The following is a 26,419-nucleotide window of genomic DNA, read 5'->3' as shown; positions in this document are numbered from 1 at the left end:
AAGCAATTCGGCGGTACGTCCACCCGGCCTCCCGCATGCCCACTATACGCCCTCGCTCAAAGTCCGTCAACTGCACATACGGTTCACGTCCACGCTGTCGCGGCATGCTACCAGTGTTAAAGACTGCGATGGAGCTCCGTATGCCACGGCAAACTGGCTGACGGCGGCGGTGCACAAATACTGCGCAGCTAGCGCCATTCGACGGCCAACACCGCGGTTCCTGGTGTGTCCGCTGTGCCGTGCGTGTGATCATTGCTTGTACAGCCCTCTCGCAGTGTCCGGAGCAAGTATGGTGGGTCTGACACACCGGTGTCAATGTGTTCTTTTTTCCATTTCCAGGAGTGTATATCAATTCGGCCTATTGGTTCGAGAGCTGCGTATTTCATACAATTTATAGTGAGTGACGTCACTAATGACTTGACTAGCTAGGAAGAGGCGGGTAGGGGGAGTTGGGTTTGAGACACAGTAGAGAGAGGAGGCACAATTTGGTCAGGGTAATGAAGTGACCTGGATCTAGATCGTGAAAATATGTTGAGCTTAGTTTTCTGGGAGGCGTAGAGCCGCATGTGTGCGCAGTTGCGATACTTGAAAATTCCAATGCAGCCGAGTTACGGACTTATTACAACTTAGGTGCACTGGTGATTACGAGTAATAATAGAACAGTACTTGAACCTTTGCGAACTAGTTGCCAATAGCACTTGCCAAACCTGTAATTCTCTGCCATGAAATATGTTTCGTTAGTAAACAAATATATTTCTATTGACATAAAAGTGTCGTACGTTGTCATGATTTAAAAAACGGTACTAGAGAAATTTACGAGACTCAGAAAACCTTTATGTCAACTGGTTTTAGCTGCAGAAGCCTACTCAACAACATTACATTACTAACTTAACACCTGGAAGTCACGTAACTGTCATTCTGTATCACCCCAACTACAATTTAATTTCGAGAGACATCTCAAGCCCTTAAATTGGTGATTAGTCGCTCGTATGTGTAGGTTTTGTTTGCGTATCGGTAGAACTTCCTTTCGATTAACTATGAAATAACAATTGTGTCCTATTCAATTTCTTTACTTGAAGTTTACATACATCACAAGTTTTAAGGTTTCTCTTGCAATGGAACATCGAGGCACCAATGTGATTTCTTTATACACATATTTTCACCTTGTGCACATACCTTGGGTCAGTCGTCTACGATTGCTTATTTTTCACCATATTTTGCAAAGGGCATCAAAGTTTTTAAAGAGCACTTCGTAGCTTCGTTGCTGACACGTTTGTTTTAATTACATTCCAAAGTTGTTCCATTGTATTCATGTCGTTGCAGTAGCCACTTAATAATATAACAAAATACTTATTTTCTTCTAACACCGGCACACGATGAACACAGACTTGGCTTTGGATGTCTTAAAAACATTTAACACTTCTAGACCACTCATGCCTTCCGATACTGATTGTGAGATACTATTGATTTGTACGATGGGGTGTATTTTCTTTCTGGGAAGCAAGGTCGGAAACTTTCTTTCCTTTAACCGTGTGATATGGTGCATTTCTTCAAATAGAAAAATGTATCTGTACGAGACATTTAAGATTTGTAGTTTCAGAAAACCCGTTAACGTTATTTTCCTTTTTAACCTCGTAATATATTTTTTCTATTCTTTTCATGAGTTTTCAGTGCTGACATCATATCGCTAGCGGTGGGATCTTTCTGTCTTGTTTCTAATTCACTAGGAAAACATGTAGTAAACATTATATAGTGCACACGAATAACCCTTTTACTCGCGGAAACGGAAGGGATTTCTCCATTCTTATGATCTTGGCGGCTCACGAGGTTAATTATGCTGCTTGCCATATATGAAGACGGCGTGCAGTTCACATTTAAATACCTTTTTTTTGTTTTGTAAACTGAATCCGTATGAGGTCTGGTGTTGTACTCTAGCCACCACATTCGCCGAATCAGATGGCCGTTAGTTTGTGAAAGATAATCCGACAAACAACGGTGATCTTCGCGCCAACTGGTCCTTCGTATCAAATTCCACTTCTGTTACTGCGGTCTCTATCGACCTGTTGTTCCACAGACGCTGAATGCGGGTTGGTGGCACGGTCAGATCATAATACAATGATACAGGGTATGATCCGCTGGCGGCGCTAGGATCTCATTGTGGCAGTGCTAAGCTCTGTGCACAATACCGACTCGCAACGTGAGCTTCAGGTGTCTCTCATTAATGGCTGAGTCAGCTGCTCCTCAAGTCTGAGAAAAGCAACAGTTCGAAAGCTGCGTAGGAAAACGTTAGATTTTGATGCAGCAAAGGTATGTAATTTCTTGAGTCGTGAATGTAGCATAATGATCCAGTTGCTAGTCATGAGCAACGCTATTGAACAGAGCTATAAATAAGAATTACCACCTTGTATGGGAAATGCTCAAATTTGGCCTAGAGAAGGAGCGTGATGCGATCACCAAAAGTTTGGACGCATCTGTACACATTCTGCCACATGAACTGCCGTGCACACGAAAATGCACTAGCCTGTATCCGGTTGGAGACAGTCACCTTGGGTGCATGTCGGCATGTTCCACCAGAATCCGACAAAAACACACCTCTGAAGTGGCACCACAGATAGATGTCGTAATGTAATATTGTGGTGTCGACCGGCATTGATGGTACCTCCGCAGGTCAGAATCGACTCCAAACCTATCCAGCGGAACGCTATTGAATACGAACGAACAGCTTTCACCGTCTTAGCCAGAAGTTATGCTTCCGTTACTTCTCCACGCGGCTGGAATTTGGCAACAGGCAACAGACTTGCTAAATGAAGGAACTGCTGGCAACTGCTAATCGGGGCCTTCACTTATATGCAGCTATGCGGCTATTCTTTCGGCAGTGAGTATGGTTGGGAGGAATTCACAGCAAAATGGGAGTATAAGGATAGAGGATTGTACAAACTAGCGTCGAAAGTAGCCCGACACATGAAAGAATTGTATTCTTCAAGAAACAAGAGGTTGCAACAACAAGAGAGACGCTGACAAAAAATAAAATAAAATAGTACCATTTACTGTGCAAGGGTTCATGGAAATCGCTTAACAGGAAAATATTCGCAAAATAAAGTAGGTTCTCTGACTACCGCACGTAATGTGTCTCGAATGAAAAACAGCCCACAGTTGTACTAAATTATGTATATTTTAAACCTTGACCATGGTTTCTGCTATAATAACATAGCCTTCTTTAGAAGTCCTAAAAATGATCAAAATAACAACTAGACCAGTGATACAATCTAGACATAAACTTCAAAATTAGGTAAGTGATAACATATTACTTCTTAGCCCAGCCGCTCTTGTCGACAACAATGCTAGTAATGCCGTTAGACCAACAATCATCGGTATGACGAACACACGAAGCAGTGACTCCAGATTTGTAGTTTCCAGCTACTTCAGGGAAAATTATTTTTTGGGTGAGAGCTTTTGGGGAAACAGAAACGTTGGGGAAAGTTTTAGGAAAGAAATTTAGGCAGCCCGGAAAATGGGAAAGTATTTTATCCGCCAAGCATTACTGATAGTGACATCTCTGATATTTTAGTTAAGACAACAAATATTTACCATTTAGATATTCAATCAATATTCCTTTGCTTTTGCGGTAGACGTTAGACTGACCTCGGTGATGTCTCACCGTGACGTCGCTAGCACGTGTAGATGCCCAGGTTCCACTGTTTGGGATATCCATTTTCGTGACCATATCGAGTTTTGTGATAACCTCATATTGGATCTCGTAGTTGAAGCTGAAGCTTGTTTTTAATGAATTTTATGTTATAACGTATATCCCACGAAAATAAATTGTTTCAGATATTGAGGATCTCTAGAAAACGCTTCGATATTTTGATATGATGATTTACAATAAAATGTAAGGCAATCACAGTGACGGTTAAGAGTCTTCAAGAGGTGTGTATAAAAACAAAGGCAGGGACTTTATGTATTTACAGTATCGCAGTGGATAGAGTTGTACAGTGAGGTATACAGGTATACGCGAATGGTAAATGAATATAATAACGAAAACGCGCCCCTAGAGCAGGACTTTTATTTTTCTGCTCAGACTATTGTTTTTATTTACAGATTAATAATTTTAGTATATGTACTACAGTTTTTTCATGTGTACGATAAATTTACGTCTCTGAAGACATAGCTCCACCTCTTCAAGCTACCAACACTGACAACAATTAATAGTTTCAAGGAAAAGGTAGATTCAAGATATTTGGGGAAAAGTTGCCGAAATACTGTCATTTTGGGGGTTTTCTCTTCTGTTATGGGTGAACTTCGAAAACTCAATCTGGAAACTCTGGCTTCAACACACTGATTTGTTTGGAAAGGGAAAGGTTGGGCCCATCGAGGATGAAAATTCCTTATGGGACGGAACTTCCGTCATAAAGTTGTTATTTGGCTTGGAAGAAAACGGTTCAAATGGCTCTGAGCACTACGGGACTTAACTTCTGAGGTATCAGTCCCCTAGAACTTAGAACTACTTAAACCTAACTAACCTAAGGACATCACACACATCCATGCCCGAGGCAGGATTCAAACCTGTGACCGCAGCGGTCGCGCGGCTCCAGACTGTAGCGCCTAGAACCGTTCAGGGTTGGAAGAGACGTCTAGTGGCAGCACGACAGCAACAAACGTTGCAAATGTGATGAACGACAAATAAGATCTCGAAGCGATTGTTAAAAAATCAATATTCCAAAGATAGTGGCTTATACGCAAAGGAATGTGTGATATCATCTGCTAGCCAACACTTTCTAGACATGTGCATCTATCTGTACCACAAAACAGACCAAGATGGGCGCCCCAGACCAACGGATATTCTACCAAGAGTCCATCTTTTTTGTCCTGATAAGGACTGCTACTCTCCTTCGAGATATAACTCGAACGAAGCACAGGGCACAGCTGAGAGGTAGACGAGGTGCGCTCACAGGATATTAGCAAAGTCTGTACGCTACCACCCCGCAAACGCCGACAGTTACCCACTAGTCTTGGGAGTGACTGCCACGACTGTATTCGCTAAACACCAAATGTGAGGGGGGCGGTGGAGCCTCAAATAATTAGCCAAGATCAAACGAGCAACAACTGCTTCTCACGAGCTGCCATCTATTGGATTTCAATTAATAACTTACCGACTAGTGCCATCATAACGAAACTTAATATACTGAGCATCCTGTAGCTGGAAATTTTACAGACAGTTCTCTTTGCGCTATACAATAACTGAATGCATCGCTTCCGAGCAAAGGGTTTCATTAAATCTAGAGTAATTATATAGAAATTTAAATCAAATGGTTAGTCTTTTAATTTTCGTTACTTAAGCTTTTACAAGAAATCTCTGGATATCTGAGTTGCTGCATTAACAGTATATTTTCTGCGACCTTTTGGTCTTGTTCTGGACCTTGACAGTCCTAAAATTCTTTATTCCTTGTCCTCTTGCAGTCGGTATCCATTGTTGAAAATCACTTGTGTAATATTTTTAGGAGGTGGTGCCTCACACCCTTGAGCTGATGGTAAAATACTCTATTTATACAAACAGATTCAGTCGTCTGACAGTCTTCAGGCTCATAAACTGTTCAAAGTGTTAACGCCGATCACAGTTCTAACATGGGAACGAAGTTCTTCGCGGCGGCACTTATGTATGAAACATTCTCGGTATTCTTGCCGCGCCAGTTCTAGATAAAATTTCGAGATTTCGACGATTACCTCCATCGTCAGCGTCAGGTAGTAGCCTCTATATAGCCCAAAGACGGCTTCTGATTGGTCGGCTTATGATTAGTCGGCGATTACATGCTGCTGTCTCAGACGGTGTCGCTGTGTGCGCCGGTGGCGCCACCGCTTCCGTTTGAATGTAAAGCTTGAAAGTAACGTCTCTGCTGCTTCTCTGCATGAAGCGCTCGTTTCCACGCACAGCTCAGATGGTATCCGCTATCTCGGTTAAAGTTCTTTTGGCTCGTTCTTATTTCAACCGCCTCCTTAATAACAGAATCTCAATACGTGGAGGCATGGGACAGAATTTTAGTTTCATCGAACAATATTTTATGTTTGTTCGTAAGTCTGTGCTCCGAAATTGCCGATTTCTCCAGTTATCTATTTTTAATATGGCGTTGGTGTTCTGCACAGCGGTCGGAAACGGCACGAATCGTCTGACCTATATAATTGCTTCCACACCAACAGGGTATATTATAAACTCCAGGGACCCTGAGGCCGAGATTGTCCTCAACAGGGCGCATCATCTCCTTCATTTTCTTAGGAGAACGAAAAATCGGTCTTATACCACGTCTCCGCAGGACCTTTCCTATTTTGCTGGAAGCCGACCAATCAGAAGCCGTCTTCGGGCTATATAGAGGCTACCATAGCAGCAGTGGAGACAGTCAGCTGCTGACGATGACGATGGAGGTAATTGTCGAAAGCTCGAGATTTTATCTACAACTGACGCGATAAGAATACCGAGAATGTTTTATACACAGTTCTAGCATACACATGCACTCCATAGCACAGTTTTTAAAGATAGAGGACGTAATTTATGTTACGATATAATGACAGTGCATCATTCGTGGTTTTATCACTTGACGGTAACGACTTCTCATTTCGCCTAACGTGATGCTGTTAATACTTTTATGAACTTGATGATCGTCGAACGACTAAAACTGGTTGTATAAATAATGTATTTTACCAGCAGCTGAAGGTGGTAATACAACATGTTTCAAACAGTGTACAATACCTTCAAATTTATTACACATCCCTTTACAGTCCATCTCCATCGTCCAAAATCGCCCCGTATTTGATGTCTTCAGATTTTTAGATCTTTCGACCTGAATACTTTAAGTACGAATAGTACCACACACTCTCAATTATGTGCTAATATCTGCTCTGTCAGTGTTTTGACAAACACAGGCTTACGTCTTTTGTGGAAACTTTTAGTTACTTGCATTAACAGTTCCAGATACATCTAAATATTCTCAACTTCAGACCTACATTGATCATCCACCAACTTGTGACGAAAATAGACAACTTACTCTAAACGTGGAAAAATATAAGTTCATGCAAATGGATAGGGAAAACGTCTCCAGTGTTAGAATACAATATTAGTGGTTTGCAGCTTGGCACAACCACACTGATTACATATCTGGGTGCAACGGTGCAAAGTGACAAGAAATGGAACGGGCACATAAGGTCTGAGTGTTTGAGATCCCGTCCAGGTTAGTTTAAGCGAAGACATCGAAGCAATTCAGAGGCTTGCTGCCAGTTTTGTTGCAGGCAGGTTCGATCAGTTTCATGATTATTTATGCCGGTTTCTTCTAGGTCCTTAATGCATTTTCATACTCCAGTTTTTTTCAAAACACTGTACACTTACTGGCTTCAGTCTAGTAGGAGTCACCGAGCGAGGTTGCGCAGTGGCTAGCACACTGGACTCGTATTCGGGAGGAAGACGGTTCAATCCCGCGTCCGACCATCCTGATTTAGGTTTTCTGTGATTTCCCTAAATCGCTGAGGGCAAATGTCGGGATGGTTCCTTTGAAAGGACACGGCTGACTTCCTTCCCCGTCCTTCCCTAATCCGATAAGACTGATGACCTCGCTGTCTGGTTTCCTTCCCCAAACAACCCAACCTCTAGTAAAAGTCAGTCTTTGGATGTTAGTTAGTCTTCGTTTCCTAATTTCGACGGTAGTTTTTCCCACGTTACGGCACATTTCAGTGTTAGTACTGCTTTTCTGTTTCCCTGTAACTCTTCTCTCCGTCCGAACAGGCCCCGGAAGGCCCAACGGTACCGACCGACCACCGTGTCTTTCACAGCCCATAGGCGCCACTGGATGCTGAGACAGAGGGGCATGTGGTCAGTAGACCACTCTCCCGACCGTCGTCAGGTTTCGTGAACGGAGCATCTAGTTCTCAGTAGATCCTGAACTGGCCTCACAAAAGCTGAGAGCAGCCAGATTGACAAACGCACATGGCAGCCTCGATCAGTCCGTCATCCTATCTCCCAACAGCTTCCTCATGATCTTATATTATTACTATAATTATTATTATTGTTGTTATTACTGGGTTAATCATCACCTTCATCATCATTGAGAACAGGTTACCGCGAGACGAGTAACAGTTTTGTGGGTGGGCAGTGTTGAACACGTCTGAGAAAGGGGCCGGAAGAGGGTGTACTGTAACACCAAAACCACTTGGATATTATAAAACCAGTAAATAGATCTGACGGTGTTATCCTACCTTTACTAAAGGGTAGGAACTGCATCATGTAATGAGCAATTGTATTTATTTTAATTCTGAAAATCGATTTCTGTCTCGGGGCATAAAGGAAATATTCAACTGTGCATTTTACAACTACAATAACAAAAATTTTAAAATGGTCCGTTTTGGTATAACTTCTGATATAAGTAATCATGTATATCGCCTTTCAGTTTACACTATCAACACACCTGGTATTTCCTTCGTTATGATAGAGTTTAATCACATTGTCGGAATATTCAGAAAAATCGGAAAGAAGACATATGAGTTGGATATTTATGTGACGAACGTATACCTCGGCCTATGCTACACATTTATAAGGCAGTTGCACTTTCGCGTTGAGATACGTTGGATTCGCCAACTCACAACCGAACTGTCACATTCCAACCTAACCTAGACCTCGGGCTACGCTACAGATACGTCTGTCAGCACATCTAGATCTAGGTTTCTTCCACCCTCCATATCAATGTAACGTAATCAAATTTTATCTTCTGCCGGAAGAAATCATTAGATCCATGGCTACAATGTCTTAACATCCGATTGCCTACAACCAACTTCAAGGAAATGTAACCCAAGAACTGCAGACACCATATGTGCATTTTATCCCACCAGGAATGTTTACATTGGAAGACGAAGTGCATTATAAGTTACATCACACGTTAGGCGAAAATGAGGGATACCAAGATTCTTCTTATTACAGTTGAAGAGTGGAAATCGTAAACGTTCTGACTGCGACTTTTCAAAAAAGCATGTTTCAGTGCTATTGTGTTCTCTGTGCTCTGTTTTACATCTCTAGACTTGTTCTGTGACATAAAATGTTGCAAACATCCGCAACGAGATGGTACGTGGCCCTTGCGCCACGCAGTGCTCCCTGTTGGAGTCACAAGTGCCATGCGTCAAACTGTCTTTCATTCAGCCTGGGATGGTTTGAAGAGGAAACAAACAAGCTTTTTGAGCTGCGACAGAGGCTTTGCAATTATAGAGAAACTAAAAAGGTAAATAAGGCATTTGTTCCGTTAAGATTAGCACAAATGGTTCAGTCAGCTATGGGTAGGAAACCATTATATTTAATTCCAAAGAATATAACCAACTTCTTTGATTTCAAAAATGCTGCTGAAACACTGCTGTCAATGTAAGCATGTAAGTTCACCAAATTCAGTATGATCAAAATGTCTCATACTCATCCATGTCAAATAGTTACTGAAAATTCTTACTGAGAAAGAAAAGAATGGGGGAATGTCAATGTATTCAAAAGAGAAAAGACCATTGCGGATGTTTGGGACGCCGTACTTCATCTGAAAGGCCAGCCATGTTTATCAGTTGCAAACCAGAGATACCTGTCGACGATGTTGCCATTTTTCTCAACAGCAGAGCGAGTTTTACTATAAACTACGCAATATTTGATGCCAAGAATGCAGCTGTGTGAGAAACAGAAGTCAATACTGACAGATATTTTTTTCTTCAATTTACTTTTGTTATTATCTTGTAAAAATAAACGTATGGCATTGACGTCCCCATTTGCGAAAGTCCAGCCGCCGAGCTGGAAGTCGTTTCAGTTGACGCCGAAATGGGCGATTTGCATGTCGCAGTTTCCGAGTGTCGAAAATCTTCGACCCGTCCGGAGATCGAATGCCTCCTAACGGGGCAGCTAACGTTCTGACAGAACACGCTCAGCTACCGTGCCAGCATCACTCAGCCAATGGGGCGGACTCTTGTTAAAAAAAGATACGAGAAACAGTTTTTGATAACATTTCGAATTGTTAGAAAGATACTGTTTGTTTCTGTACTTGTATTATCACACATAAAACGTTGCGCATCTCTATTAATAACACGTAAGACATCACCTTTCTTATTGGCACTGAGAACCAGTTATGGTGCTTCGAACCAGCTAGTTTCTTCATACGACGCTTAGAATGTTCTTAACGGATTATCTTGTGATTTATCTCATTATGTTTTGGAACGATGAGATAGGCAGTATAATTCTGTGGCATCAGTCGTGTACAAAACGAGACACAATGTTTTTTTGGTTCGTCTGACCAATGTGAAATTTGGCACTTAGAACATTTCTTATTTTCACTCTTCAAATCTTAAATGTTCAGTTGAATAGGTCTTCTATTGCCCAAAATCGAATGTCAAAATTAAAATACTTGTGTACTATTGAAGCAGGTTATAAGAGGTAGTCAAATGAAAGGTTACGCAGGGAAAATAGTAAGTGAAATTTACGATGGCAATGGAAATAGTGTACATTGCCCTGCCTTGACGTCCTCGTTCGGTGGAAAACCAATGGGAACCTCAACTACAGTGTCTACAGGAGACCTGCACACAGGGGTTGGTATTAGTTGCTTCCAGGGACTACCATCGGGCAAAATAGAGGGGAAAAAAAGCGTTCTGAACACCCTCGTCCATCGTGCTAAAGTCGTCTCAGACGCTGAAAATCTACCACTAAAACTAAGCCACCTCCGAAAGTCTTCCGGGAAAGTGGCTACAATCACCGCCAGATATCACAGGCTCTTTCTGGAGAGACGCGCAGGAGGAACATCACCTTCGATAAGAACAAGAGACCTGGAATTTTTGTCATCCTTATCACATTGTCGGGAAAGTTTAGCCGGCTCCTGGAGGTAGACATCGTTTCATCAGTGTTCAGGCACCAAGCAAAAATGCGAGAGCTCATTAGGCCTTGAAGGACAATCTATGTCTTAGAATACATGGAAAGTACGAGACACGATCTCATTGTGGCTGCTACTACGTCGGGCAAACAGTTCATACTGTGGAGAAACGCTAGACGGAACGCGCCGGCCGGTGTGGCCGTGCGGTTAAAGGCGTTTCAGTCTGGAATCGCTTGACCGCTACGGTCGCAGGTTCGAATCCTGCCTCGGGCATGGATGTGTGTGATTTCCTTAGGTTAGTTAGGTTTAATTAGTTCTAAGTTATAGGCGACTGATGACCTCAGAAGTTGAGTCGCATAGTGCTCAGACCCATTTGAACCATTTGACGGAACGCGAGAGACGCTTACAACTACGATATTGTGAAAAATCTTTCATAGAACAACACGCTTTAGAAAGTCGACACCGAATTCTATTCACGAAACATGCGTCAGTATGAAGACCAACGAATTTTGGGACTACGTTGTAAAAGAAGCTATACAAACAAAAACATCGGAAAACACAATCGGTGAGAACGACGGTTTGCAGACCAGCACCACCTGGGACCCGGCCATCGTGAGGTTGCAGAGAACGCGACGAACGCGGTAAGAAAACACTACAAAATTTGGCGAGTAGAAGAGCACCAGTGACGTCACCGCCAGCAGCTGCGGCCAACGAGACAACAGGCCCTACAACGAACCTGTGACGTCACACTAGTCGACTTGTCCGCCACACTTCGCAAACACTCGCTCCGTGCAGGGTCGACGGGAAATCAACATTTCATTGGAAAGGTACCCACTAAAAATATTAATTTTGTCGTGTGCTATCGAGAACTTTCATGCATTTAAACACACAGTCAAGAATTATTATACTCGTCTGAAATAGTTACTTGTTCCTCTGCTTGCACTCATAAAAGGTACAGTGTCTGGTGCCGTGACGTACGCGCTTCGACCTGTCTGTCTCGTGGGCCACGCAACAGCGCGGCTACACAACAGCGAGACCATGGCGACACGGCAGTAATTTACCTCTTAAAATGGCCCAAAGTAGCTCATTCGAAAACCCATGGAATTTTAACCGCCTGACGCGAATTTGTGTATTTTCTTTCAAAAGTAATATCAGTAACAGTTAGCACATTTGTGATACAAGAAGGTCAGCGCCTTCATGATAAAACGATTGTAGTTGCCTGCGGGAACATACCTGTACCCAGGGCTGCACTTCTTCGTAAGAAGCAAATCGGCGGCCACGAATGTTTTGCTTCAGGGCATCAAAATTGTGGAAAACGCTTGGGGAGATATCAGGACTTAATGGACGATGTGTAAGGGATTCCCAGCGAAATCTCGGTAGTGTCATCAAAGCAAGCGTCTTGGCAACAATTGGGTGGGTGCATGCCTTGGCACAAATATGGTTTTAACAGTGCAGTGAGACTACAACGGTGTCATTCTCTAGTGTAGCAAATGGCGATATAGCGGTAACCAGCCGTACAGTGACAAGATAGATCTTTTTGCTTTTATGATATTTTGCAACACTTGTAATACATATTTTTGAATATGAGATTATTGGTTTATTTCAATTTTTGGGGCCAAAATATTTTTATGCCATGTTTATTTATATATTTTTATTATGAAAGACTATAGCTGATTATTCAAACATAACTTAATTCAGTAATTATTTGAAGTAATCTAAGCTGATCCACATATATGTCACCTGTGTAGAAAATCGATATGAACGAGCTCTTTGACCTGTCGATATAAATTCTATGCATGTCTGCTTGTGTTTTACACTGGCTAATAGTGGTAGGGGAGAACTGGATGTGAGATGTGATGGAGACAAGTCGAAATGTAACTCGTCTCTAATGTACCCGCGTGGTTTATGTTGTTAATGTCTCAGGAAATGTGAAAAAATTGTTTTATTGGTATTTAAAAGTGAAGAATACATATGAAAGTTACTTAAACCGGTGTTATATTTTAAAGGAGTTATATTTATACCTGAAGCATGTAATTTGGAGAACACGACTGATCTACATTATTGACGATTTTGCTGAATGGTGGAATTGCGCCAAAATATTGGGACCAAGAGGAAGATTAACAATTTTTTATTTTTTTTACACGTCTGGTTCCGTAGCACCAAATTGAGGAGCAAATCGCCAAGGTAATGGAACGTGTCAGTATATTAAATTATCACATAAAAGTAGTAACAGATAAAATAAAATGTTTATGAACCCAAAAGAAAGACAAGCGGTAAGTTTAAGTAAATGCAATCAACATTGTAACATAGGAATACGTATAATTTTTCAAGGAACTCCTCGAGAGAATAGAAGGAGTGAGCCACGAGGAAACTCTTGTTTCTATTTGAAAGCGCGTTGATTACTGCTAAGATTTTTGAATTCTTGTGGTAGCTTATTGAAAATGGATGCCGTAGTATACTGCATGCACACCTTTCAGCAGAAGAGTCAAGGAAGTGCGATCCATATGCTGACAGGATTTCTGCCTAGTACTAACTGAGTGAAAGCTGCTAATTGCCGGCCGGGGTGGTCGAGCGGTTCTAGGCGCTACAGTCTGGAACCGCACGACCGCTACGGTCGCAGGTTCGAATCCTGCCCCGGGCATGGATGTGTGTGATGTCCTTGGTTAGTTAGGTTTAAGTAGTTCTAAGTTCTAGTGGACTGATGACCTCAGAAGTTAAGTCCCATAGTGCTCAGAGCCATTTGAACCAAAGATGCTAATTCTTGGGAATAAGCTGATATTGTTAACAAGAAACGTCAGTAAGGAATTTATATGTATTGAGAGGCCAATGTCAGAATATCCAGACTAGTGAACAGGGGTCGACAGGCGGTTCGAGACCCTACACAGCTTATTGCCCGAACCGCCCGTTTCTGAGCCAAAAATATCCTTTGAGAATAAGAAGAGTTACCCCGAAATATAATACCAGCGACATAAGCGAACAAAAATAAGCAAAGTATATTGATTTTCGTATCGAACGATCACTCACTTCAGATACCGTTCGAACAGTAAAAATGGTAGCAGTAAGTCTTTGAACAATATCCTGAACGTGGGCTTTCCACGACAGTTTACCGTCTATCTGAACACCTAGAACTGTTCTTAAACACTTTCAATGCCCGAGAGCTCTCTCGGCGAAATTTTATTCCGTTTATTTTAAAGACAACGAGCGACAACAACAACAACACTAACATCTACAGCGATGAACAGAACGACCAGTATTGTTTTTGGCTATGGATTTTACAACGAGCAATGTTAACGAATTGATTCTTAGACACATGTCTTCTAATTGATCTCAATCAGTTCTATGTCTGTTAAACACCGGCAGAAATGTAACTTTACTTTTGTTACATCAGCTACTTAACATTATTTCAGGACAGGTACCACCATTACAGGAGGCAATCGCAAACATTTTTCAATGAGGGTATCGATCGTCTTGTCTCACAGTGGGATGTGTGTCTTAACAGTTATGGCCATCACTTTTCTGTTTACTTAATTCTTTTTTCCATGTGTCTCGTATTCATTTGACTGTAACTCATAAATTTTTCCAGGAGGTTCAAAATACCACTGCAGTTGTAAGTTCTTTTATTTAGAAAACGACGGGTTCTTTTACGGTTTCTTGTACGACCATCTTCAGGTCGTACGGTATGCTACCAGCGAGCGCAGAGCACAGGCAACACAGCAACAAGTTACGACACCTGAAGATCGGCGTATAAGAGCCCGAAATCGGCCGTGTTCTAAATAAAAGAACCTTACAAAAAATGGTTCAAATGGCTCTGAGCACTATGGGACTTAATTTCTGAGGTCATTAGTCCCCTAGAACTTAGAACTACTTAAATCTAACTAACCTAAGGACATCACACACACCCATGCGCGAGGCAGGACTCGAACCTGCGACCGTAGCGGTCGCGCGGTTCCAGACTGTAGCGCCTAGAAATGCTCGGCCATCACGGCCGGCAAAGAACCTTACAACTTAGCGGCATTTTCAGCCTCTGGTATAATGCTCAATTGCAGATATTCCTCCTACAGGATTGACTGTATAATTGTATAGTTTGGTTCTCGATTGTGTAATGAATGGGCTGTGTTGATCATCCGCGGACGGCCTAACGATCCGCCTCTACCGGCTGTTGTGGCGCGGACCGCCGGCCGCATCGAGTGACAAAACTCGCGTTAGCGCAGGGCAGAGTGGTGGTGGCGGTGGCGAGCAGGCAGCTCAGATGATTCTATTCGCAGAACGGCGGCGAGTTGTGTGTTTCGCCAGATCGATACAAGGCGGCGGTGGGGGAGGAGCTCCGTGCCGGGTAGGTGCGTGGGCGGAAATTTACGATCGCGGCGCGCCGCGGCGCACCACAACACAACACCGGGCAAGGTGTGCGCGGGGTCGGCGGTACAGTACAGGCCCGAGTAGGCCGCCGGCACCTGAGCCGCTTCCGCTGGACCGACGCGGCAGATAAGCCCGTGTAAATTTTATTTACCGTACGTACCTAGGCGGAAGTTGCTCTTCCTGTCGGATGTATTGCACCCGTAAATAATCCAGAGAGTTTCCCAGGCGGCGATATAATGTTGGAGGAGCCCTATTCCAGAGGAGGCATAAGAAAAGAATTATTATAGCCTAGAATGGACTGTGAAACCTTGATCTTATAAGACAGCTTGCTCGTTCTTTTAGAGTGAACAGTAGTACTTTTTTTACGCTACATTCTTTCATACCTCCTACCTGCGAAAGAGCGTAACATCTGTAAACGCAATAGATCGTCCATGGCTCCTGCATGCAGCCTCCGCAGTACGAGTCTCTGCAACAAATCTACACTATCGAAACAAAAGCATACCGACACAAACTAGTTGATTTACGGAGCTGGTCTCGTAGCTAGCCACCATTACCTGTACACTGACTAAAATATCTTTTGAATTACGATTCCTGTGTACAAATACGCAGCTGGAAATATTTTTAGGTTTTTTACAGTTTCTGCTTTAAATAACATATTTTGGTATTGGTTCAAATGGCTCTGACTACTGTGGGACTTAACTTCTCAGGTCATCAGTCCCCTAGAATTTAGAACTACTTAAACCTAACTAACCTAAGGACATCGGACACATACATGCCCGAGGCAGGGTTCGAACCTGCGACGTAGCGGTTCGCCGGCCGGGGTGGCCGAGCCGTTCTAGGCGCATCAGTCTGGAACCGCGCGACCTATACGGTCGCAGGTTCGAATCCTGCCTCGTGTTTGGATGTGTGTGATGTCCTTAGGTTAGTTAGGTTTAAGTAGTTCTAATTTCTCTGCTGTTAAATCCCATAGCCCTCAGAGCCACTTGAACCAGTAGAGGTCGCGCGGTTCCAGACTGTAGCGCCGAGAACCGCTCGGCCACCCCGGCCGGCTATTTTGGTATTGCTAGTGTTAAATCTTGAATCTGAAGGTGAAATTTCAATGTAACATTAACCATCAAAGAAATAAAATTGATAATTATTTCTAGCATTTAAAAATGTAAGCAAAAATGCGATCTTCCTGTTAATATTCGTTTTAAACGAATTTAGATCTAAAGAAACACACACAAGATCAAAGCCCAATTTTGAATTCACGGAGGACTATTATGTAACGCTAATTGAAACATTGAGGAATACACGGTCCAGCATTACGTTCACTGCACTCTTATGCTCACATTCACAACCGCACAATCTGTAAGAAAAATACGATAAATGTACGCAGTAACTCATCTTCAAAAATGTATATAACCACTACAATTTTCAGATGACGTGTAATCTGAATTGTCCTCAGATACTTCGTTTTGATCGTCTGTAGACCGGTCAAGGCGTTTGTAATTCATTTTCTCAAAACTTTTCTCCTTTACATTGCAATTTCTGAACACAAAACCAACAGGAAAGCACCCAAAAAAGGCACGAAAGGGAGTGGACTCTAACGTCATCTATTACCCACTACTCGAAAGACAATAACAAAGGTTTCAAACCGATGAATTGTTCTAGTGATAGACTGTCATCTACGAAGTTTGCAGAACTCACATATGTTTCTGGAGACCGTAAGATGCCTTCGAAATTGCAGAAAATAGTTGTACTTGGTGTTACGTAATATTACGTTCTCTGCACATTATCATTTCTCATAAGCGCCTAAATATTACGTCAGCCGCACGGTAAGTGTTGGTACATGGTGTGACCACCGTTCGCGTTTGTAACGTCTTGAACTCTCGAGAGGACAATTTCAATGAGGCGTCTGGACGTCTATAGAGGAAGGGCATCCTATCCCCCCGCAGAGCCGAAAGCGGAGAAGGTAGCGATGTTCGCTGGGGTCCCGAGAGAAGTCGATGTACTCTCACCACCTTGTCCCAAATCGTCTTTGCACTGGGTTTGGGTCGGGACTCTGTGTAGGCCAGTCTGTTTCAGATATGTTACTGTCCACAAATCATTGCCTCACAGATGACCACCGTCTGAAGAGGCCTAGGAAGGCCCAACTGTAGCCACCAACTAGCCTTAGGCGTCACCGGATGCGGATACGGAGGTGCATGTGGTCAGCAGACCGCTTTCCCGCCCGTTGTCAATGTTTGTTACCGGGGCCGCTACTCCTCAGTCAACTAGCTCCTCAACTGTCTTCACAAGGGCTGAGTGCACCCCGATTCCCAACAACACTCGGCAGACCCGGGCGGTGATCTGACCAAGTGCTAGCCAAGCTCGACAGCACTTAACTTCGGTGATCTTATGGGAACCGGTGTTACCACAGCGGCCAGGCCGTTAGCTTTGTCTCACACATTATGCACCCTGTAATAAACTAACAACAACATTGTCTCACACATGTTACTTATTACAGGGTGCATCATCAAGTGAAACAAGCGATCTGGGTTCCATTTAAATTTATCCATGTTTATGGATGTTGTTCGAAGTCTGCGACTGTATTATAAGATTATGTGGAATTATTTATACTGCTGCAGTCACTTTTCACTAACATTTTACTAGCATAACGCGTTTCGGCAGCATGCTGCCATCATCAGATGTAAACAGATGTTTGTGAAAATGCTAAGTTGTGATTTACCTGTTACTGTGCTGTGTGTGCCAGAAAATGAAATCGCCAACAGAAATGTTTATTTTTCGATTCATAGCCCCACTGGCACACATAGCTAATGTTCACAACCTATCAGCTGTTGTATAAGTAACTGCATAATGCACCTGATGATGGCAGCATGCTGCCGAAATACATTGTGCTAATAAAATATTAGTAAAAAGCGGCTGCAGCACTATAAATTATTCCACGTGATCTGGGTTCCGTACTGTTCCTCCACTGAAAGTATCACCAGCGCTGTAAATGTGTTAATGTCACTTCAGATTTAGCTTTTTCTTAAGCGCAAGAAGGTGTCCACTAATCCATACCGTAATAAAACATCTTTCTTACATTACTGTTGGCACTACACATCATGGTAGGCAACGTCCTCGAGACATACGCCAAATAGCAACTACTTCATCGATTTGCCGGAAGAAACAGCGTGACGCATGCATCGATGCACATCACTCGTTTCCAGTCATCCACTACCTAGTAGCGCCGCTCTTTTCAGCGCCCCAAGCGTCGCTTACCGTTGACTTTAGAGATATGTGGCATATAAGCTGCTGCTCGACCACTGTCCCCCATTCCTTCCAACACACAACTGTTGTTACCCGGACTTCTAGTAGCACTATGGAAGACACTAGTGATTCCTTCTGCTGAGTCTATGCAAGTTTTTGCAAACGCTCTCCACAGCGCTGGACAAAACCTGCCCCCAGTATCCGTTGTCTCCGGAATGAGATTTCCACTCTGTAGCGGAGTGAGCGCTGATACGAAACTTCCTGACAGATTAAAACTGTGTGCCGGACCTAGACGCGTACTCGTGACCTTTGGCTTTTGCGGGCAAGTGCTCTACCAACTGAGCTATCCAAGCACGACTCACGACCCGTTCTCGCAGCTTCATTTCTGCCTGTACCTCGTCTCCTACCTTCCAAAGCTATGAGGACGGGTCGTGAGCCGTGCTTGGGTAGCTCAGTTGGTAGAGCACTTGCCCGTGAAAGGCCAAGGTCACGATTTCGAGTCTCGGTCCGGCACACAGTTTTAATCTGTCAGGAAGTTTCATATCTGAAGTCTGCTTGGTCTTGGTTTAGTTGTGGCTGTTACTTCGCGTTTTCACTTCTAAATTACGTGACCAACTATAGAATTGTGCAGTTTTAGAAGAGTTGAAATGTCCCTGATGCATTTGTTACTCAAGTGACATCCACTTATCTCTTCCGACAGTCCATTGTTCCATTACTGTTTCTCTACTGACAATATTCCTCGCCTACTTAATACTCACGGATACATCGCACAAGACATCCAGTGGTCAACTCAGCGTTACAGAAAGACTTCAGGATCATTGGATCAGGGAGAGTGTTACTAACCTCGTCACTTCTGCCTGCATCTTGGAACCCTTTTTAAATAGGCTTTGGCGGTAGAGATGGTATCTTCAAGCGCCTTCTTGTTAAAGTTTTTCAGCGACTCCGAGATGTTGTTTCGTGGTCCTAACATAACTACGCCCATTCGTGCTTCTCTTCTGAGTATACATTCAATATCCTCTATTAATGGCGTTTCATATGGGTCCCACATACCTGAGCAACAATGGGATGAGTTGCACGAGTTCTTTGTAAGCATTCTTCTTTCCCTGTATCTACCAACGAACCGCATCCTACGCCCTGCGTAGCCCATGATTGAGCAGACATTCCTAAAAATTTATATTACCAGGTATGTGCATGAGCTGATTGCTTCCAACTGCATCTCTAGTTGTAGCAAAAGCAAAGGCGAAAATAAGCATCATCGGAAGAGTAACAATTAAATTCGTCTTGTTACTATTCAATACAGCGCTTCGGTCTTCAACCATTAGCACGTAGCATTAATAGCGCAGAAGCAAAAGATCCAGCGAAGAGCGGCGTGCTCAATAACGAGTTCGTTTACTGATTGTCTGCGTTCATAAAAACCCCGTGGCAGACGCTCCAATGGTACCGCAGTGCATGTCGGAGCTCTTTGCTGTCAAAAGTCAGAGGGTTTTAGTTGCAATAAGAGTCCACGTGTAACTCTTTCCTAAATGCATGTCGCGAAATGACCATGACGGATAATTCAGTAATTGAGTCATTCTACTTGCACTCATGATTATATGTAGGGACTTTCGAAAGCAAGTTATCTACAGGGTGTTACAAAAAGGTACGGCCAAACTTTCAGCAAACATTCCTTACACACAAATAAAGAGAAGATGTTATGTGGACATGTGTCCGGAAACGCTTACTTTCCATGTTAGAGCTCATTTTATTACTTCTCTTCAAATCACATTAATCATGGAATGGAAACACACAGCAGCACAAAGTACCAGCGTGACTTCAAACACTTTGTTACAGGAAACGTTCAAAATGTCCTCCGTTAGCGAGGATACATGCATCCACCCTCCGTCGCATGGAATCCCTGATGCTTGTGTTGACATGCGACTCATTGCTCTACAGTACTAGCATCAAGCACATCAGTACGTAGCATCAACAGGTTAGTGGTCATCAATAACGTGGTTTTGCAGTCAGTGCAATGTTTACAAATGCGGAGTTGGCAGATGCCCATTTGATGTATGGATTAGCACGGGGCAGTAGCCGTGGCGCGGTATGTTTGTATCGAGACAGATTTCCAGAACGAAGGTGTCCCAACAAGAAGACGTTCGAAGCAGTATAACGGCGTCTTAGGGAGCACGGAACATTCCAGCCTATGACTCGCGACTGGGGAAGACCTAGAACGACGAGGACACCTGCAATGGACGAGGCAATTCTTCGTGCAGTCGACAATAACCCTAATGTCAGCGTCAGAGAAGTTGCTGCTGTACAGGGTAACGATGACCACGTCACTGTATGGAGAGTGCTACGGGAGAACCAGTTGTTTCCGTACCATGTACAGCGTGTGCAGGCACTATCAGCAGCTGATTGGCCTCCACGGATACGCTTCTGCGAATGGTTCATCCAACAATGTGTCAATCCTCATTTCAGTGCAAATGTTCTCTTTACGGATGAAGCTTCATTCCAATGTGATCAAATTGTAAATTTTCACAATCAACATGTGTGGGCTGACGAGAATCCGCACGCAATTGTGCAATCACGTCATCAACACATATTTTCTATGAACGTTTGGGCAGGCATTGTTGGTGATGTCTTGATTGGGCCCCATGTTCTTCCACCTACGCTCAATGGAGCACGTTATCATGATTTCATATGGGATACTCTACCTGTGCTGCTAGAACATGTGCCATTACAAGTGCGACACAACATGTGGTTCATGCACGATGGAGCTCCTGCACATTTCAGTCGAAGTGTTCGTACGCTTCTCAACAACAGATTCGGTGACCGATGGATTGGTAGAGGCGGACCAATTCCATGGCCTCCACGCTCTGCTGACCTCAACCCTCTTGACTTTCATTTATGGGGGCATTTGAAAGCTCTTGTCTACGCAACCCCGGTACCAAATGTAGAGACTCTTCGTGCTCGTATTGTAGACGGCTGTGACACAACACGCCATTCTCCAGGGCTGCATCAGCGTATCAGGGATTCCATGCGACGGAGGGTGGATGCATGTATCCTCGCTAACGGAGGACATTTTGAACATTTCCTGTAACAAAGTGTTTGAAGTCACGCTGGTACGTTCTGTTGCTGTGTGTTTCCATTCCATGATTAATGTGATTTGAAGAGAAGTAATAAAATGAGCTCTAACATGGAAAGTAAGCGTTTCCGGACACATGTCCACATAACATATTTTCTTTCTTTGCGTGTGAGGAACGTTTGCTGAAAGTTTGGCCGTACCTTTTTGTAACACCCTGAATGTCGTCCCTCGCTACGTACATTACGCAGGAACAATGGCGCTTTGCCAGAAGAGGGTACAAGTTCCAGGCTTCTTGCAGACACATTTCTTTTGGGGTAGGAATAACGGGCCACAGTTACAGCAAGCGAGAGGAGGACGGTTCAAATCCCCATGCGGCCGTTCAAACATAGGATATTCTTGATTTCCGTAAATCACTCGAGGCAAACGCAAAGATGTTTACTTTGATGAGATCACTGTCAGTTTCGTTCCTTACCTTTCGTAATCTGAACTTGTGCTCTGTTTCTAATGACTGCGCTGACGACGTGGCGTTAAACTCTAATCAAATGGCTAAAATGGCTCTAAGCACTATGGGACTTAACCTCTGAGGTCATTAGTCCCCTAGACTTAGAAGGACTTAAACCTAACTACCCTAAGGACACCACATGCATCCATGCCAGAGGCAGGATTCGAAACTGCGACCGTAGCAACAGCGCGGTTCCAGACTGAAGCGCCTAAAACCGCTCGGCGACTACGCCAGCCAAACTCTAATCTTCCTTACTTTTTAAAAACGCGGGTAGCACGATTCTTGCGGGCAAACCGTTTACATTGCACACAGATTCTCAGTGAAATTTGGCGCTATATGGCCCAAGTGCAATGTCACGTCCACTCGTGCTGTAATAGTGCCAACAATTTGACCAAGGCCATAGGGAATGGGTGATGCTGATCGGACCTTCCAAATCTGCCACGAAGCGATTTCCATCTTTTCAGCGAGCTGAAAAAGCATTTGGAGGGAAAGAGATTTTCCAAGTAAGGGGCGTTCACGCAGCCGATATCCAATGGGCCCTGTGACAAAGGAAGAGCTAAACAGTTGATAGAATGTTCCGTATCCAGTTTACAGAGACTTGATGACTGTGCTGAAAAATAGCGACATGTATCTATTGTGTGGCATTCAATAATTGTTACTTCGCCTGCTATAATCAAAATTAACTTGTTCTTTGATATCCTCCTTCTAACAATTCTGAAAAAATAACTGCTAATAGAATCATAATTATCAAGCAGAATGCTAAGAGTTGCGCTGAATACTTGAAACAATATTGATAGCAAAGAAAATTTTGGCTACTGGGAAGAAAACGCAAAAGTAGTCTTATGGCGTTTAATTTTGGGTTCATTACTATTCCTTAGCTAAGTGAATGACCTTCCACTTAACATTCATCAAGCGAAACTCGTACGTTTTCAGGTGATACTAGTGTCATAATAAAATCCATTAGTGAAAAAGTAACAAAAAAATTTTAATGACGTTTTTGAAGAAATTATTGACTGAGTCTTTGTAAATGGGCCCTTTCTCAATTTTCAGGAAACACACCATACTAGATGTCTCTCCTATGAGACGTCAGGTGCATTTTCTTTGCTGTTTAGGAACACACTCGAAATTCGGTTTTTTCAACGTTTAGCTGGAGTCAGCTCCTACAATTACCGCTCATCGCGTCATTCATATGACGCCCAGAGTCGACAGAAAGCGTTGGTTTGTCCCAAAACAATGTAGTGTGTTATTCGTTTTATCGATGTATGTTAACAAGAACAGTGGAAGACAAAGAATAATTATCAGTACTCCGGAACATCTACATGGCGGTAGCAGTCAACGTTGGGCCAGGGTGGTGCTGTCGCTGCTGGAGTATTGGTTACTCATCATGTGTCACTATTCCTGGTTTGTTTGTTTTTGTCATCGGTCTTCTGACCGGTTTGATGCGGCCCGCCACAAATTTCTCTCCTGTGGCAACCTCTTCATCTCAGAGTAGGACTCACATCCTACGTCCTCAATCACTTGCTGGATACATTCCAATCTCTGTCTTCCTCTACAGGTTTTGCACTGTACAGCTTCCTCTAGTACCACGAAAGTCATTCCCTCATGTCTTAGCAAATGTCCAATCATCCTGTCCCTTATCCTTATCAGTGTTTTCCACATATTCCTTTCCTCTCCGATTCTGAACAGAATCTCCTCGTTCTTTACCTTATCAGTCCACCTGATTTTCAACATTCGTCTGTAGCACCACATCCCAAATGCTTCTATTCTCGTCTATTAGGGTTTTCCCACAGTCCACGTTTCGCTACCATACAATGCTGCATTCTCAGAAATTTCTTCATCAAATTAAGGCTTATGTCCCTGTTAATACACACCAATAAAAGGAATATCGCTCTAAGATCATTTGGAACCGCTCTATCGAATAGTCATGTAAAATTCCACGTCAAAACTAACTTTGCAACCAGAAGCAAACCGACGCTTTCAGTCGACGCTGGACGCCGTATGAGACACGTGATGCACAGCATTTGTTTGGGCTGACTCCGGTTACACGTTGCAAAAAACTGATACCTAAGCTCGCACATATTTTCAGGATAACCACTGTCAGTTATTGGAGCACACAATTTGCATTGTGTTTACTATTGGCCAAGTTCTATCATTTAGTCATTATCAAGCAACGTACAAATTATATCTATGCATCATCATGCTACACCGGATGGGACATACAAATCATCCATCAGCCCACTTGTGGAACTACACACAAACATTAACATGCGTGAAGAATGAACAGAAAGTGCGGGACGAGCGCGTGTGATACCGCTAAAATACGTATTTGACAACTAACCACTGATAACGAGCATTTTTACATGCATGAATCCGCACTTATAGTTGAGTAAGTTGTTGTTCATGTATTGTGGCGGAAATGCGCTCATAAGACGGTAATCTGCAAGAGCTGGTTAGCAGTCACTACTGTATCTTAAAGTTTTTTGTCTTATTTCTCATGAAGATTCTGTGCTATGAGATTATTTCCGCTTTCTTACCGGATGATGGATCAGTGAGTGGAGTAAGGAAATCTGCGGCAATTATACAAAAATATCTAGCCTCACTTAACACCTAAGGTGACAGAAAATAAAATAGGAAAAAATGTGCAGGACATTTTTGTTTACACTTTTTCTGGAACTAATAGTTACAGCAAGAATTAAGATTGGGTTCCATTATTGCGTGGAGTAATTGTATTGTAGATTCTGAAGTGATGAACATATACCTAAAGATTTTTCATTAGGAGTTCATTGTATTTAACAGCATAGTTGCCAGGAAAATACATACTATTCTATATTTCGGCTTTTAAAGACGGCAAGAAAATGCTTTTACAAATGTTTAAGGCAACGAACAAGATCCGGGACGAGAGAATCTTACTAAGAGGCAACTTCTGGCACGAATTACAAAGTTTAAAGCAGCTACAGTGTGTTATAGTGAGCAAAAACTAAGATTTTAAAGGAATCTGACATTAAAAATGAATTTTTTTCTCAAAGTAACACGTAGAGACTACGTTTATGATATACTAGCTGACAAATCCGGCATTTTCCGGGTATTAATTTTCCCAATCTTGTATTAGAAACGAAACAAAAAAAAAAAAAAGAGCCGTGTTTGTAGTCGATTGTAATATAGAAAAAATTTCATTTCGATGTAATGTATAAGTACAGTACCCAAATTAAGAAACGTAGTATGCAAAATAAAAATTCTCTGTAATGTTGACTTAACTTAGACCTTGATTGTAAACAGTACTTCAATTTTGATGTCCAGGCAGCTGTGCGTCGCTGATTCGCTTGTCTACAACGTAGTTTTGTAAACGTTCCTGTGGCAGAGACTCTTCACAGCTTATAGAAAGCTATTCTTTTCACCTATAGACGTTTGCGTTTCGCATTTGAACGTTTCAAAAGCGCTGTCAGGCTTCAGAGATTTCCTTGAGTAAACTGTAGGTCTGTTTTAGTAGTTACGAGTTAAGGATACAAGCATGCTGCGGCAATTTTACACACATCTCATCTCAGTGTGTGTGACATTATATCTCCTCAATATGTATGGTACCATGATGTAATTTTGTAGGTGCATTTAGGGATATATGTGGATAATGTTCACAAAATTGATTGCGAATACAATTAATAGCAAAGAAGTAATAAATTTTAACGTCATGCCGGATGCGGCAATTTATCGAGCATCTCGCTTTTTATGATGTTTTATCTCCTGATAGACCTTATGCCCACTCCGCACAGCGACTGTTGCCTAACAGTGAGGAATATGCGTGCACGAAGTTTGACCGAAATCGTTCCATAGATTTTCACCGTAGTGGTTCTGCGTTTCATCCGAGAGCATTTTGAGATTCATTTCCACAAAACCATAACTAATAATTCTGTTATAAAACGTATTTCAGGTCTATTGGATACGTTGTTGTTATATCTCTTAACAGTAGATTGTTGCGACGTGGAAAAATTGAAATCACACGCAGGTTTTCCAGCCTAAGTGGTGTCTTATGATGGTTGTACTTTACCTTAAATGTGCTTGATAGGGAATTTTTCATTCTGAAGCTAGAACCGCGTGCTAATAAAACACAAAGAAAAAGTATATTCTTCACTTTAATTAATGAGAGCTAACCTGAAATAGTCATTATTTGTACTGTAACAGTAAGAACCTTTTCCGTGTCATATGAGCACACTGGTTGCGGTCCAGTAGGCTGTACGCTGCCTAATGCTAATTATAATTAAACAAAGTAAGAAAGCTGCCAACTTACTTCACGACGTGGCCCGACAAACAACGAAGCCAGGTATAGGATACTCACCTGAAAGGGAAATTAGCCGTATTAAAAGCACTGAATTAATGAAGATTGTCAGCTTAATTTGTTACACATTTGCACAC

Source organism: Schistocerca serialis, chromosome 4, assembly GCF_023864345.2.
Source record: "Schistocerca serialis cubense isolate TAMUIC-IGC-003099 chromosome 4, iqSchSeri2.2, whole genome shotgun sequence".
Lineage (NCBI taxonomy): Eukaryota > Metazoa > Arthropoda > Insecta > Orthoptera > Acrididae > Schistocerca > Schistocerca serialis.
Note: the sequence above shows the minus strand (reverse complement) of the source record.